The sequence below is a fragment of the Myotis davidii genome, unplaced genomic scaffold (genome assembly GCF_000327345.1).
Source record: "Myotis davidii unplaced genomic scaffold, ASM32734v1 scaffold1596, whole genome shotgun sequence".
Lineage (NCBI taxonomy): Eukaryota > Metazoa > Chordata > Mammalia > Chiroptera > Vespertilionidae > Myotis > Myotis davidii.
This window is the reverse complement of record NW_006287456.1, coordinates 102093-117854: the sequence shown is the minus strand read 5'-3', so window position 1 is coordinate 117854 and position 15762 is coordinate 102093. Positions and strand designations below refer to the sequence as shown.

Genomic DNA, 15762 nt, shown 5'->3' with positions numbered 1-15762 from the left:
GCCCTTAGCGAAAGCGTTGTGATCGCACCGCGTCTCCCTATGAGTAAGCACTTTTTCTCTTTCAGTAGCCGAACATCTCCCAAGCCATCGGGGCAGCACCTTTCTGCACTCCTCTCCCCCGGCTCCCGGCTCCCTTCAGCAGCTCCTCTGGCTCTGTAGCCCGAGCGCGCGTCCGGACAGAGGCAGCCGGGGACCTCTCGGGGTGCTCTGGAAGGCACAGCCCCAGAGGCTGTGGGAGGAGGGGGGTACTACCCCTCTCCCCCCATCAGCTGCACTTGCCGGTATTTACTTTTCTTCACCCGCTATCCTGAAGCGCTCTAATGAGAGGCTGGGGGACGCCTACCACCCCCGCCCCGACTTCTCCCCAGTCCCCAAGTTGCCGCCGCCGCCGCCGCTACTGCTGTCCTTAGAGGGCGGCTCCGTTGGCCTCACTCCAGGGCAGGAGATGATCCCAGCCCGGGAAGTGGAGTGGGGTTAATGCCCTACACGGTGCTTCTTTCTCTTCACCTGCTGTGCGTTACATCCCTGCTGCTGCACAAGGCTGAACTTAGTTAGATCTAACTGAGTTAGAGAGCCTCGCCTTTTCGGATAAGATGGACAGGATGCTCTGGGTGCCTGGCCTGCTATGACGGATGGGGGATGGGGAAGAGAGCCTGGCTGGTCACACAGTAGGTAGAAAACGTAGGTAAAGTTAAAAACTACTGAGAGGTAAGCACTACTTCACTTAACTGGATGTCACAATGTGATTGGAAGCCTACGTTTGATCCTGGAGATGCGATTTACAGCGAATTCCAAGGAAGTGGTGGGAGTCCCACCCATGCCAGTGGCCATCACGTGCCCAAAGTCTGATACCCCTAGGGTAATGGTCACATGACCTCTTTTGACTTTAAGATTGGAATGTAATGGCTGAAGCCCGAATTCCAAAAATTACAGCCTCAGAGAAGCGGAGGGGAGTATAGCTTCTAGTCAAAGGAATTCTACTTGAATTTGAATGAGGGGCAAAGAGAGGGAATTTAGTGGTCAGATTTTATCCAAAATAAAAACAGGAATGGTTTTTAAAATAAGGGTTTGAGATAAGTTTGTGCTGGGACATATAGCGCCGCCCCTCCACCCATGAGCCTTCAATCTAGTGATGGCTTTTCTAAATTTAAAAAAATTTCTTACTAATTATTTTCTAGGGAAATTGTTATTTTATTCATACCCGATTTCACCTCTAACTGATAGATTTGAAGCTATATCTTATAAGGTAATGTTAAAAAAATAAGGCTTTATTCATATTCCTGGGTCTGGCCTATATTCTAATTGTAGAGTTCTGTTTGAAGGTGGTGGATTATCTCTTGACTACAATTAACCATCAGTTGGTTTCCAGAAGGGAGGAATTTGGAGGGCTCGGAGGAAAAGGAGAAGGGATTGAGAAATACAGACTGGTAATTACAAAATAATCATGATGATATAAAGTACAGCAAAGGGAATATAAATAAAGTACAGCAAAGGGAATATAATCAATAATATCGTAATAACTATGTATGGTGTCAGGTGGCTACTGAAAATATTGGGGGAAACACTTTGTAAAGTATATGGTTGTCTAACCACTCTGCTTTATACCTGAAACTAATACAGAATAATATTGAATATAAACCGTAATTGAAAAATAAAAACTAATAAAAGAAAAAATTAAATTAACCAGTTATTTCTGGTTCGGAATTAATTGGATCAGAAATCAGGAACAGCCCTGGCTGGTTTTGCTCAGTGGATAGAGCGTCAAGCTGACGACTGAAGGGTCCTGGGTTCCATTCTGGTCAAGGGCACATGCCCGGTTGCGGGCTCATCCCCAATGTGGGGTGTGTGGAAGGTAGCTGATCAATGATTCTTTTTCATCATTCATGGTTTTATTTCTCTCTCTCTCCTTTCCTCTCTGAAATCAATAAAAATACATATAAAAAAGAAAGGATTTCACTTTCAAAAAAATCAGGAAAAAAAACAGTGGACACAAAATTTGACAAGTTAAGTTGGTTGTGTCTTTGCCTGTCAAAAGTTTGGTAGAATAATGAGAGGGCGCAGAAACAACTCCCATCTTGACCAATACCCACCCTTGTGGCCCAAATTATGGTTGCTGTAGGAAATACGTGGCAGTTTTGGTGTTCAAATTATATATTACAGAGTATAGAAATGGGCAGAGGAATCTCTGAGGTCATGAGGTTAAAAGCTTTACTTATTCACCAAAATGGATGCAGCCTTGAAAACAACTAGGGCAGCTAAAAAGGAAACTGGGAACATTAAGAAATTTTAGCTTTGTATGCATTAGCCAAAAACCCTTTGTCCACTGCAGCAACCTCTGATTCACTCCAGCACTTCATTTTCCTGCCGAGCTTGGGTTTCTGAGCCTAAAAACCAGAACTACTTTAAGCACAGAATTCTGACCCCAAGGGCTAGCCTTGGGGCACACATTAGCTGGAAAACTGCACCTGCAGTTACTGGAGTTCACTACACAAATAGATAACAACCCTCCCCCACCAGTGGAAGTGAGGCGACAATATAATTTGAGATTGAATTTCTTTTTTTAATGTTTTTATTGATTGATTTTAGACAGAGACATCAGTTTGTTGTTGCACTTCCTTATGCATTCATTGGTTGTTTCCCTATCAAACCCGCAACTTTGGCAGCTAGGGATGAGCTACCTGGCCAGGGCTCTAGACTGAGCTTCTAATAAATATTTAACCTTAAAAAGGACAGTACAGCCTGGCTGGTGTGGCTCAGTGGTTGAGCACTGAACCAGGAACCAAAAGGGAAGATAATTTGGCCATGGTGCTTGAGCACTAAAGTGATTATTTTTGGTGACACTGACAGGGAAAAGGAAGAAAGTCCACTTGCCATTCATTATTCCATATTCTGTCATAGGCATTATTTCTACTTGCCTTTCCAAGGAATTTACTGACATAATATTCTTAGCACATGTGATACATTCATGAATTTGCTATTGTGTTTGGTATAGCATAATCTAGGTGGAATGTGTGTTAAACTGTTTGTTTTTGCTATTTAGTACAGATTACAAAAGTCGCTGGTATAAAATTACAAATGAACATCTATCTATACATGACAACTTGGGTATCTGTTTTTAGAATCATTTTGTATTTGCTCATATGGTAATTTCTCTTTTGGTGAAAAGTAATCCAGGGGGTGGAAAATTTGATCTGTGAAAATAATAAAACTCGATTTAGAAGAAAACAGCTAGATCATGTTCTGAGTCTGTATAAATTATTCTAAGGAGTGATGTAACATGTAACGTATGTTCAATGTGTTGGAAGTTTCAAAAGCTTTTTGGATACATTACAACGTTGGAAGCTCTTTTAGACACCAGTGGTCACGACTAGCTGTTTTTAGTTATGAGAGAACTTTGGTTAAAGTTATGGCTTGGCTAATCATGAAATGTCAGCCTCAGGAAAAGATCGGATAATACTTGAGCCATCTTGTAGGTAGTGATGGAGGTGAGGCAGTTTCAAAACATTCAATATGTTTAATATTGAATTTGCCTTATTTTTAGCACTTGAAGGACAAATTACTGAGTATAAACTGCTTTAGGGATGAAAAGCATTGCTGGTTAAATGAAAATACTGGAGGGCGGAAATATGTGGGAATTGGCTTCAGAAGAACTGGATTCTAGACACGGCTCTGCCACTGATTCATAGCTTGACCTTGAGAAAGCCACTTAAAATTATTATATTGATAACTAACATTGAGTACACACATGTGCCAGACACCGTGAATTTTCTCATTTATGAAATGAGGGCATAGCTCAAGATTTTTGGTTTCCTGGAATTTTTTTTTCCAAATAGTTATAGTCCGGCTTATTTTAGTTATATTTATCACTTGAATTTTCAACTTTCAATGCAACTTTATTGAACCAAGTTAAATAACTTCTGGCAAGTTGATGATCACCACTGGCTTATTCCAGGATTAATGTTAGTTCTTTAAAATATAGAGGTACCTTTTATATCATTCCGTAACAAGGATTGTTTGGCACATTAAACCAACTGATTTTACATTATGAGAAAACTTAATTCTTCCTACCAGTGTAGAAATTTGTTTGATAGTAAGGAGGTAGTGTTGTTAATTGAAAAAGGCATTGAGTGTGGAATCCAGGGCCTTTTAGTCCTCTACAGTTTGGACAGATAGCCCATCTTAAGTAAATCTTGGAAGTTCTCTGTTCATATCTGGATTTTACTTTATTTGTTAGCCATCTGTTTCCAATCTATGTATTTCACAGGCATGCTGAAAGGATAAGTGAGCTATGTAAGCCTTGGCTCTTCAGCAGACAGGTGCTATATAAATTCCAAGTACTGTAGTAGTATATCATAGAAACACTAGAGCTTTAATAAGAGTTTATAGAAATGGTGGAGTTCTCATCACTTAAGTCTTGCCACATTTGTACTTGTCTGTAAAAGTTCTCCAGCCATCCAATTTCACGAGCAAAGGAGAAATAAAGCCAGACATATTATAATGAGAAATAAGAGAAATGGTTGATAACAAGAGAATAAAAACCTATACATAATACTTTCTTATATTTTTAGCCTCTCTACTGTGCCAAGTAGCCTGTGAAAGCCATTAATCTGATGGTGGCTTTTGCAGGCTACCACAGGTGGCAGACCTTTCTCAAGGACTACTGAACAGTGTTTTCATGTTCATTATTAATCACTACAGAATCTATTGGCTAATCATGCTTCATTCTTAGTTTTGTGATTGCCTGTAATAGGAGGTTTTGTGTAAAATTGCTCATGAAAAATCAAGTGTTTCTCCTTATAATTGGGAGGACAACATGCAAGTATGCAAAAATGCATAATGAAGATAATCTGTATATTTAAGGGTCTGTGCCATCATTAACACAGAAAAGGTGAAAAGTTAATATAAATCTTCATTTGAAAAACAAACGTGTTGGGCTAAGTGGGTCATTGTCATTCTTTTTATAGACGGGCCATTTTCACCCATTATCCTCAAATCTGTTAATTTGGAATTCATTTTTTTAAAATATATTTTATTGAGTTTTTACAGAGAGGAAAGGAGAGAGATAGTTAGAAACATCGATGAGAGAGAAACATCGATCAGCTGCCTCCTGCACACTCCCCACTGGGGATGTGCCCGCAACCAAGGCACATGCCCCCGACCGGAATAGAACCTGGGACCTTTCAGTCCGCAGACCGACGCTCCATCCACTGAGCCAAACCGGTTTCGGCTGGAATTCATTTTTAATGTTTATTATAATTTTGCCAATTATATGATGGTTCTTTAACTGTTGCTCTTTTGAGTTATGCATTTTTCCTTTGATTAAAATTATGTTTGATGACATTTGTTAATATATCACTTTTAAAGTGATAGTAGTTAATTAAAATTAAATTGAGTTGGTGGAAAAAATTAAAATTTTAAAAAATGAAATAAGCAGAAAGCCCTGGGTTAAAGGACTTTTAAAATAACCTGGTATCATAGGACTAGTTCTGAAAAATAGCTTCTTTTTTTGCTAACAAATCTTTTTTTAAAAAAAAAAAAAGTCTAAGCTCTCATTTCTACCATCTCTGGTTTAAAATATTGACAGCAAAATTTTTGTTATCTTGTAAACCACTCACTGAAAATATAACTGATTCTCTTAAACTGACACACACACACACACACACACACACACATATAGAAAGAGAGAGAGAGAGAGAGAGCTTTTACTTTCTTTTAAAGTTTTTTTTAAATATGTTTTTATTCCTTTCAGAGAGAAGAAGGGAGAGGGACAGAGATAGAAACATCAATGATGAGATAGAATCATTGATAAGCTGCCTCCAGTACACCCTGTACTTCGAATCAGCAACCTGGGCATGTGCCCTGACCGGAAATCGAACCCTGACCTCCTGGTTCATGGGCCAACTCTCAACCATTGACCCACACTGGCTAAGCTAAAGTTTTTACTCTTTATAAAATAAAATTGGTGGGGGTAGTATCATAACTTTGAATATTGATATTATTGCATTCTATATTATATGCTCTGATTACATAGTGTGCACTCAGACATTTAAAGCATATATTTTATTGATTTCAGAGAGGGAGGAAGAGAGAAATAGAAACATTATTTATGAGAATCATTGATTCTGCCTCCTGCAAGTCCCCTGCTGGGCACTGAGACCAAAACCCAGGCATGTGTCCCAACCAGGAATCTAGGCATCAAACTGTGACCTCTCCTGGTTCTTAGGTCGAAGCTTAACCACTGAACCACACCAGCTGGGCCAGATTGACATGTTCTTATTCACACTGAATGATACATTGTCTTTCAGAGATGAGCATAATTTGTAAGCTTTTTTCCTGTATTTCTTAATTTGCTTGCACATTTTCCTTTGCCATTTCTTAAGGTCCTTTTTGGTATTTTGGGGGCTTATATTTCAGGTCAGGGAGAATTACCATTATAGACTGAACAGTGTTTTCTCAGAGGTGAAAATGACAGGAAATGGTTCCTGGGGTATATTCTGTTGCTATAAAAGTCAGTGTGTATGATTTAGTCATCTAAAGGTTACTAAAGTAAACTAAGACACTGAAAAAGTGTCCTAAGTGGTGCATACTTAAGATGTTTTTAATCACTTTACTTTGGATTAAAGAAATACAAGGCCATTATAAAAATCTTAAAAACATAACAGGGTTTATAAAGAAGAAAATTTAAATTACTCAAAATTGTGCCACCTACCACTTCTTTATATGTTTTATCTATTTCCTGTGTCAAGAGAAAGTTAGGTATTTTTACAATTGGTATCATATGGCACATACAGTTTTATCCCGTTCTCTCACTTACTGCATCCTGAACATGTTTTCATGTAATCAAATATTTTTTTAAAAGTTTAAAATCACTGGGTGGTAGTCTATATAATGGACATTTCATAATCTATTTTACCGATTCCAGGTTGTTGGAAGTTTATGTTATTTTCATATCTCCTAGAAAGGGCTTCAGGGAACTTCCGTGGGCAAGAACCATTTTGCAACTGATTATTTCTTAGAGATAAATACATAGAACAGAACTTGTAAGAAGTTTTGTTTGTAAACATGAATTCCTTTGACAATCTCTGGAAGTTAAACATTGGCTTAAGCAAAAAAAGCCTTGATTGCAAACAGTGGCACTAAAAGGAAAAACAGCCATTCTTTATATAGCGTGTCATACTGACCAAACTGGGCCTGGTTTAGGTAAAGTATATGTCTTGGAAATACTTTGGTTTCCTCTGATCTAGTTAACAGGTGCAGAGCAGGATGAAGTAGAATCCTGTGCGGTATACAATCATAGGAAACTCTATTTTTTGAAACGGAACTCTTAGTGGAGGAAGGGAGACAGGTTTGTTTTTCAGTCGCCTGTAGATTTCAGGTTGCTATAAAACTTGGTTCAAGTATATGAAGCTTAGCCCAGCCAGCATGGCTCAGTGGTTGAGCGTCAACCTATGAACCAGGAGGTCACGAGTTTGATTCCTCAGGGCACATGCCTGGGTTGTGGGCTCCATCCCCAGTGGGGGATGTGCTGGAGGCAGCCAATCAATGATTCTCATCATTGACGTTTCTCTCTCTCTCCCTCTCCGAAATCAATAAAAATATACGTTTTTTAAAAAAGCATACAGAGCTTATTTGTGATCATACACCTTCAGTATTCTACGGAAACTTTTCATCCTGGAGTTGGTTAAATGACTGTTTGTTGATAGGCTTCTGTAATCTCCGGCTATTGGTCTCTTGCCATCACTCAATAAACTCAAACATTTTGTTTCATTCAGGTTGCTTAAATAATATTACTAATCAAAAATTCAATTGTGGTAAAAATTCTGATGCTGCCACTTACTTTGTACCTAGTTTCAGTATATGGTGACTCCCCTAATTACAAACACTTGTATTAAATATTTTGTTTATTCCAATGACTCCTGGTACACTGCATACGCCTCTCTAAACATGCCGCCTCACGGACCTGCCCTGACGTTTTTCTCCTCCCCGCAGTTCAGCAGTCTCACCAAGGACCATGTTGGAAGGTTTGTTTGACCTGACAACTCTCTCTAACCACCTCCTTTTGTCTTTTCAGGGGAGTCATATACATACTATATTTCATAGTCAGAATGGATTTTTAGCATAAAATGGCTTTGTTATTTTATATCTCTGTGACATTGCGGAAGTTCTTTTAAGTCCTCCAAACCTCAATTTCTCCATTTATAAAATGAGGATAATACCTCTTGTCACATTGTTGGCCTTAGAATCAAATGAGAACATTTATAAGGAAACTAGCATATTAGTAGGTACTTAATAAATGTCCCCATTTACAAGTCAGTTGATGTTGCCTTAGATATGATCTCTGTTAGGTGTGTACATCTATCTACCTCTTCATTTTTCTCTTAATTCAAACCCATTTTCCTTAAGTGTCACCACATAAGATAAATAAGATCGTTTATTTTTTTCTGTTTTATGATGGCATTGTGAAAATACTGCTTTCAGTTGCTTTTCATTGTGAATGTGAAGGATTTTTAACAAAGTTCCAGGTTGGCTTACCTCAGAAAGCTGTTCACCATTTAATTTATTCTTTTGTGAGGACATGCCATCCACGTCTAAACAACTGGCTCTCAAAGGAAAATTGGATATAACTCTTTTAATACATTGCAGATACCATTATAAGTTCATTGCCATTAACAAATATAGCTTAGATCAGGATGAAAAGTAATACTATTGCAGGGAGGAAAAAATACTTTAAGTTCTTCAGTGTTTCTACAATAGCAGAAATTGTAAAAATGTGAATGTTAAAAAGTTTACCTTTAAAAAAATGGGAGAAAAGATAAAATAAATTAGTGAAAACATAAAAATGCTGGAGATGGCAGAAGGTTATAAATTAAATTAATAGCTTTCCAAGATGACATGTAGCCTTTAGAAATGTATGAGTCCAAAACATATTAATCATAAATTTATGATGCCCATTATTTCTTCCAGTGGAAGTTTTCAAAGGAAAAAACCAGGAAATGATAAAGGACATTGGCACATTCAAGAAATATTGGGGGGGGGGTCAATTGGGGAAAAAGGAGACATATGTAAAACTTTAGACAATAAATAAAAAAAGATATTTTGAGCAGTTTGTGGGTCTCCGGTTTACAGCTACAGTGAAATCCTTTTTTTCTTTTCTTTTTTTTTTTACAGTGAAATCATTTTTGCAAGTGTTTATGAATAATTAAAATTTTATTTTTTTGTATCATGGTAATTTAAAAACAAATATAGGCAAGTTATCATTAAGTGTAGATAGCAAAAAAGTAATATTGATAGGTTTACATGTTTAAATATATAAACTAACCCATGCATTTGGTGTCTTACCCTAAATCCAAATATTCTAGTATTAGTTGGATCCCTGGGGGAGAGGGACAACTAAAGCCCTGGCCGCTGTTTTCTCAGTGGTTAGAGTGTCATCCTGTGCACGAAATGGTCATGGATTCGATTCCCAGTCAGGGCACATACCTGGGTTGGGGGTTTGATCCCTGGTTGGGGTGTGTGCATGAGGCAACTGACCGACATTTCTCTCTCGCACCCATGTTTCTCTCTCCCTCTCTCTTCCTCTCTCTCTAGAATCAATGAAAAACATATAGGGGAATTAAAAAACAAACCAGAATATATTCATAAGGGCTAGCAGAAGGGGAAGAACTTACTTAACCACAGAAAATTTCTGTAAAACCAAGCAGAAGACTGATATGTCAAGTCAAGTCCCTTGAAATATGTATTATGTAAAAGAAGGCTTGTAAGCCATTTATAAATAGATGTAAAACTCAGGAAAACTTAAAAATATTGCCACAGTCCTCAAGTATATATTGAGATAGTGCAAACTGAAAATGGAGTAATAGTTAGCCAAGGATAGTAACACAGACAGTACCTTAGTCTGTGGAATGATTTCATCCATTCAACTAAATAAAAGTTTAATGAAGTCGGTTAGGTGCTAGAGCTACAAAGATCGATGGTACTTATGCAGAAGTAAAAGAGAAAAACACAAAAGTAATGTTCGATTTCATGAAACCTAAAAATATCCTCATAGGCAGAAAATGAAGTTAAATATGGCCTCTACTTTTTTCCTGCCCGCCCTCTCACCCACGCTCACATACACGCACACTCCCTCGCGCGCTCTCCGCCTCTTTTCTGAACATAAAATAATTTTAAAATTTAACCCTTGTGCCAACAAAGACATTCATTTATAACCCAATATAATCAAATCTAAACTAAGAACAAATCAAATTTAAACATTGTTATTTCTTTGCAATAATTATCGCAGCCTAAAAAAGTGCCCACAATGAGTTAATTTTACTTAAATAGAACATTGCTCAGCCTATAAATGAAGGTCAGCAGACACCAGTGTCTTGGAATAAAATAGCCCTTTGGCAAGAAAATGAGCCACACCCCACTTCGTTTTTACAAAAATAAAATTCTTTCCAGCTTTACTAAATTGTAAATGTGTGCTCAGCATGTACTTCTGCAGTAGTTGGCTCTGCAGCTGTGGAAATATCCATGTATGCAGAAGCTCTTAAAAACATTGATTCACCATTGACTTGTACGTGTAGCTCTCATATTTTCTGTAGTACAGTATTCTGTTGTTTCATCTGACTCACGGATAATACTAAGTAACTACAGGTCTAGCTATACCTTAATTTCCAGCCTTGAACTTCTTGAATGTTACAGAATTTAAAATGAGCAGGAAAACCCAGGATTCCAAATCTGATCATTGTTTCATTTTGGTTGGAGAGAATTGAATGAATGTACTGTGCTCGGATGTACTATGTCTGCTGTGCTATATGGTTTTCTTCAAAGGCAATAGTATTATATTCCTGCCATGTACCATAGAGACAACCGTACTTCTGGGGGGAAAGGAAAATAAACCGTGCAAGGAGGCCCCATTTTCCTATTTTGCTCGAAGTGCACCTGACACATACCAGGTCTCCCTACATACATTTGAAAGAGTGAAAAATAAATGGTCATGAATAGTTTTTTGCTGAATAATAAGTTTAATTCTCTTCTATGGATGAGTAATATTCCACTGTATAAAGATTAAATTGTGAAATACTAATCAGCAACTCAGTAACCTATGAGTCCCTTGAACACAATACATAATGATGCAAATCTATCAGAAGACTAAGCAAAGCAAGTGGCTTCCTTGGTTTTCTTTCTCTTTTAGTTACTTTAAAAGGATGGTCATGCGTAAATGGTATGGATTGCGCTTTAATTGTAAGAACTGCTTGACTTTAGAGTTAAAGAGGAAATTGGGACATACTAGTCTTTTTTCACTTGAAATTTTTAAACTTTTTATTTTTTTAACTTTTATTCTCAGTTACAGTTGACATTCAATATTGTATTAGTTTCAGCTGTACAACATAGTAGTTAGGCATTTATATAACTTACAAAATGATTCCATTTATATAACTTACAAAATGATAACTTACACCTGACACCATGTATAATTGGTACAATATTATTGACTAAAATCCTTAAACTGTATTTTACATCCCCATAACTAATTTATACTTATAATCCCTTCACCTTTTTCATCCAGCCACCTAAGCCTCCTCCTATCTGGCAACCATCAGTTTGTTCTCTGCATCTATGAGGTTGCTTCTGTCTTGCTTGTTGATTTATTTTGTTTTTTTAGATTACAGATATTAAGTGAAATCATATGGTATTGGTCTTTCTCTGTCTGAGTAATTCCACTTAGCATAGTATCTGCTAGGTCCATCCATGCTGTCACAAATGGTAAGATTACATTCTTTTTTTATGGCCAAGTAATATTTCATTGCATATATATAACACTTTATTTATTCCTCTTAATATATTTAATCTATATACATTTAAAGTAATTATTGATAGGTATGTAGTTATTGCCATTTTATTGTTTTCTGATTGTGTAGTTCTTCTCTGTTCCTTTCTTATTCTCTTGCATGTTGTTGACTTTCTATAATGTTGTACTTCAATTTCTTTTTCTTTATTTCTCATATAACTCTTGTATATTTTTAGTTTGTGGTTACCATGTACTTCATATATACCAAGCTATGTTTATAGCAATCTATTTTAAGTTGATGGTTGCTTAAGTTCTAACACATAATCACCACTGTTTTTACTCACACCCTCCTTATATTTTTGTCATTACTTTTTACTTCTTTTGTTTGTGCATGTGTGTTTGTGTGTATCCCGTAATTTCCTATTGTAATTACACATGATGTTCCTACTTTTGCCTTTTAACCTTTGTACTAGCTTTAGTGTTGGTTGATCCACTGCTTTTATTATGTATTTGCCTTTGTCAGTGAGAATATTTTTTTCTGTGATATTTTTTATTCATTTTTTTTTCCTTAAAGAAGTCCCTTTAGCATTTCTTGTAATACTGGTTTAGAAGTAATGAACTACTTCAGCTTTTTCTTATCAGGGAAGCTCTTTATCTCTCCTTTGATTCTAAACCATAGCCTTGCTGCTGGGTAGAGTTGTCTTGGTTGTAAGTCCTTGTTTTTTATCACTTTGAGTATTTCATGCCAATTCCTTCTGGCATGGAAAGTTTCTGTTGAGAAATCCCCTGACAGTCTAATGGGAGCTCCCTTATAGATAACTAATTGCTTTTCTCTTGCTACTTTTAAGAATGTCCCTTTGTCTTTAACCTTTGGCATGTTAATTGTGTGTTTTGGTGTGGGCTTCTTTAAGTTCATCTTTTTTGGGACTCTGTACTTCCTGGACTTATATGTCCTTTTTCTTCCCCAGGTTAGGGAAGTTTTTCAGTCATTATTTCTTCAAATAGGTTTTCAATTCCTTGCATCTTCTTTGGACACCCATAATGCAAATGGTATTATGTTTGATGTTGTCCCAGAGGTTCCTTAAACTATCCTCATTTTTTAAAATTATTTTTTGGGGTTTTTTTTGCTGTTTCAATTGGGTGTTTTTGATATCTTGTTGTCCAAATCACTGATTTGGGTCTCTGCTTCTTCTAATCTGCTGCTGATTCCATCTAGTGTATTCCTCATTTCAGTTATTGTATTGTTTCTAACTGGTTCTTTTTTATGGATTCTATCTCCTTTTAATGTTACCTGTTTCTTTATTGAAGTTCTCACTGAGATAATCTCTTCTTCCCCTAAATTCATTGAGCATCTTTATAACCAGTGTTTTGAACTCTGCATTTGGTAGATTGCTTCTTTTTGTTTGTTTGTTTATCCTCACCCAACGATATTTTTTCCATTGACTTTTTAGAGAGAGTGGAAGGGAGGGAGAGAGACACAGAGAGAAACATTGACGTGAAAGAGACACATCAATTGGTTGCCTCCCACACGCACCCCAACTGGAGACCAGGGATTAAGCCTGCAATCAAGGCACATGCCCTTGACCAAAATCAAACCCACGACCTTTCAGTCTGTGAGCTTATGCTCTAGCCACTGAGCAAAACTGGCTAGGGAAATTGCTTCCTTTTTAATATTTCCTATTTCTTTGTTGAAGTTCTCACTGAGATCATCTATTCTTCCCCTAAGTTCATTGAGCATCCTCATTAACAAGTGTTTTGAACTCTGCATCTGATAGATTGCTTGCCTCCATTTTGTTTCATTCTTTTTCTGGAGTTTTGTCCCATTCTTTAATTTAGGATATATTTCTTTGTTTTCTCATTTTGGTTGCCTCCCTATGTTTGTTTGTATGTATTAGGTAGAGGTGCTATGTCTCCCAGTCTTGGCAGAGTAGCCTTATGTAGTAGGTGTCCTGTGGGGCCCCAAAGTGCAGTTTCCCTGGCCAACTGAGCTGGGTGCTCCAGGGGTATCCATTGTGTGGGTTGTGTGTGCTCTCCTGTTGTAGTTGAGCTTTGATTGCTGTTGGCATGTCAGTGGGTGGTATTGACCCTAAGGCTGACTGACCGTGAGGACTGGCTATAAATTTGGCAGAAAAGCTGTTTTGTGGGGGTTCACCCACAAAGAGGGGGTCAGGTGCTTGTTCAGTTGACCCTTTGGGTATGTCATTTATGGTGCTAATCAAATGCTGCTCTATCGTGGCCTGAAGCCAGCCACCTGGTGTGTTGGTTCTGTGGCCTCTTGGGAGGGGTTCCTGTGCAGGCCAAGGTCAGCTCCTGCCTGTGTCCAGCCTGGGGCCACCTGGTAGGAGCTTGAAAGTGACTTTGGTTGGTAGCTGCTTGTGCAGGGCTTGGAGTCACTTGAGAGTGGTTATGCTGTGAACTCGTGCCAGTCTTGGGGTCTTTTAGCAAGAGGTACAGGGTATGCTGCAGCCAGCTGCTGCTTGTATGGGGTTTGTGGACCTTTGAGAGATTTTAGGGATGTCCACAGCATGGGTCCAGGCTGGCCCCCTTTTGTGGGTTAGCCATCCAAAGAAGTTTTGATCTCATGTGTGTAATTGGGTGGGTCTCGGTCTCAGAGATCCCTAGGATGGGGTGAGAGCTGTGTTAACTGGGTTAATGGAGACTCTCAGATTTAGTGCCTGCCTGGGCCTGAGGGTGTGGGGACAGCTTGGGTGGGGTGGGAGAACTCCACAAAGGGACAAATGGCATCCTGAGCACAGGAGAGAGCTGCCCCTCCAGCCTTCGCATTGAAGCCGGACGATTCAGTTCTTCCCTCTCTGTCCCTGAAGCCTTTAAAACTACTGTCCCTTTACTGGAGCTCAGGGTGTTTGTGAGCAAGTGAGTGTGCATGGACCCTTTAAGAAGATGCCTGGGCCTGCAGCAGCTCTCCAACTCACCCAGATTGAGTCCCTGCGTATTTTCACAGCCAGCTATTGTGGGGACTCCCTTTTCCCCACTGGTGGTCTGGGCTAGGGAGCCCAGTGTGGGGATGGGACCCCTCACTCTTCAGTAGGGAACCTCTGCAGCTGAGATATCCCTCCCAATGTTTAACTGACACACATGGGTATGAGACCAGCCTACTTCACCGCCCCGCTCCTCCTACCAGTCTTGACATGGCTTTTTCTTTATATCCTTAGTTATAAGAGTTCTATTCTTCAGGTGGTTCTCCAGGGTGGTTGATCTATAATTTAGTTGTAATTTTGCTGTAATCGTGGGAGGAGGTGAACACAAGCACAGTGTTTACCTACTTTGCCATCTTGATCAGGAGCCCTTTTTCTAGCAATTTTATTAAGTTGTAATCTATAGCCCTAACTGGTTTCACTCAGTGGATAGAGCGTAGGCCTGCGGACTGAAGGGTCCCAGGTTCAATTCAGGTCAAGGGCATGTGCCTTGGTTTCAGGCACATCCCCATTAGGGAGTGTGCAGGAGGCAGCTGATTGATGTTTCTCTCTCATCGATGTTTTTGACTCTCTATCCCTCTCCCTTCCTCTTTGTAAACAATCAATAAAATATATATTTTTAAAAAGACAATCTATATTCCATACCACTCATGTAAAGTATACAGTACAGTGGATTTTAGTATATTCACAAATATGGTCAACCATCCCACAGTCAATTTTCAAACATTTTCATCACTTCAAAAAGAAACCCCATACTCTTGAGCTATCACTCTCTCGAGCCCTCTACCTCCTCAGTTCTAAATAACTACTAATCTACTTTCTATTTCTATAGGTTTCATGATTCTGGACTTTCATATGAATGTAAAATATAGTATGTGGTCTTTTGTGTCTGGCTTCTTTCATTTAGCACATAATGTTTTCAAGGTACATTCACATTATGGCATGTATCAATACTTTATTCCTTTTTGTAGCTGAATAATATTTCATTGTATGGATATAACATGTTTGTTTATCCATGTAACCATTTATAGACATTTGGGTTGTTTCCAC

At 38.4% G+C, this 15762-nt stretch overlaps 1 protein-coding gene across 1 annotated transcript in view; it reads left to right on the top strand.

Annotated features, from left to right (window-relative positions):
* The window catches only part of PLS3 (plastin 3), an 86820-nt gene that overhangs the window by 604 nt on the left and 70454 nt on the right, over positions 1-15762 (top strand). The gene's annotated exons all lie outside the window — the stretch shown is intronic.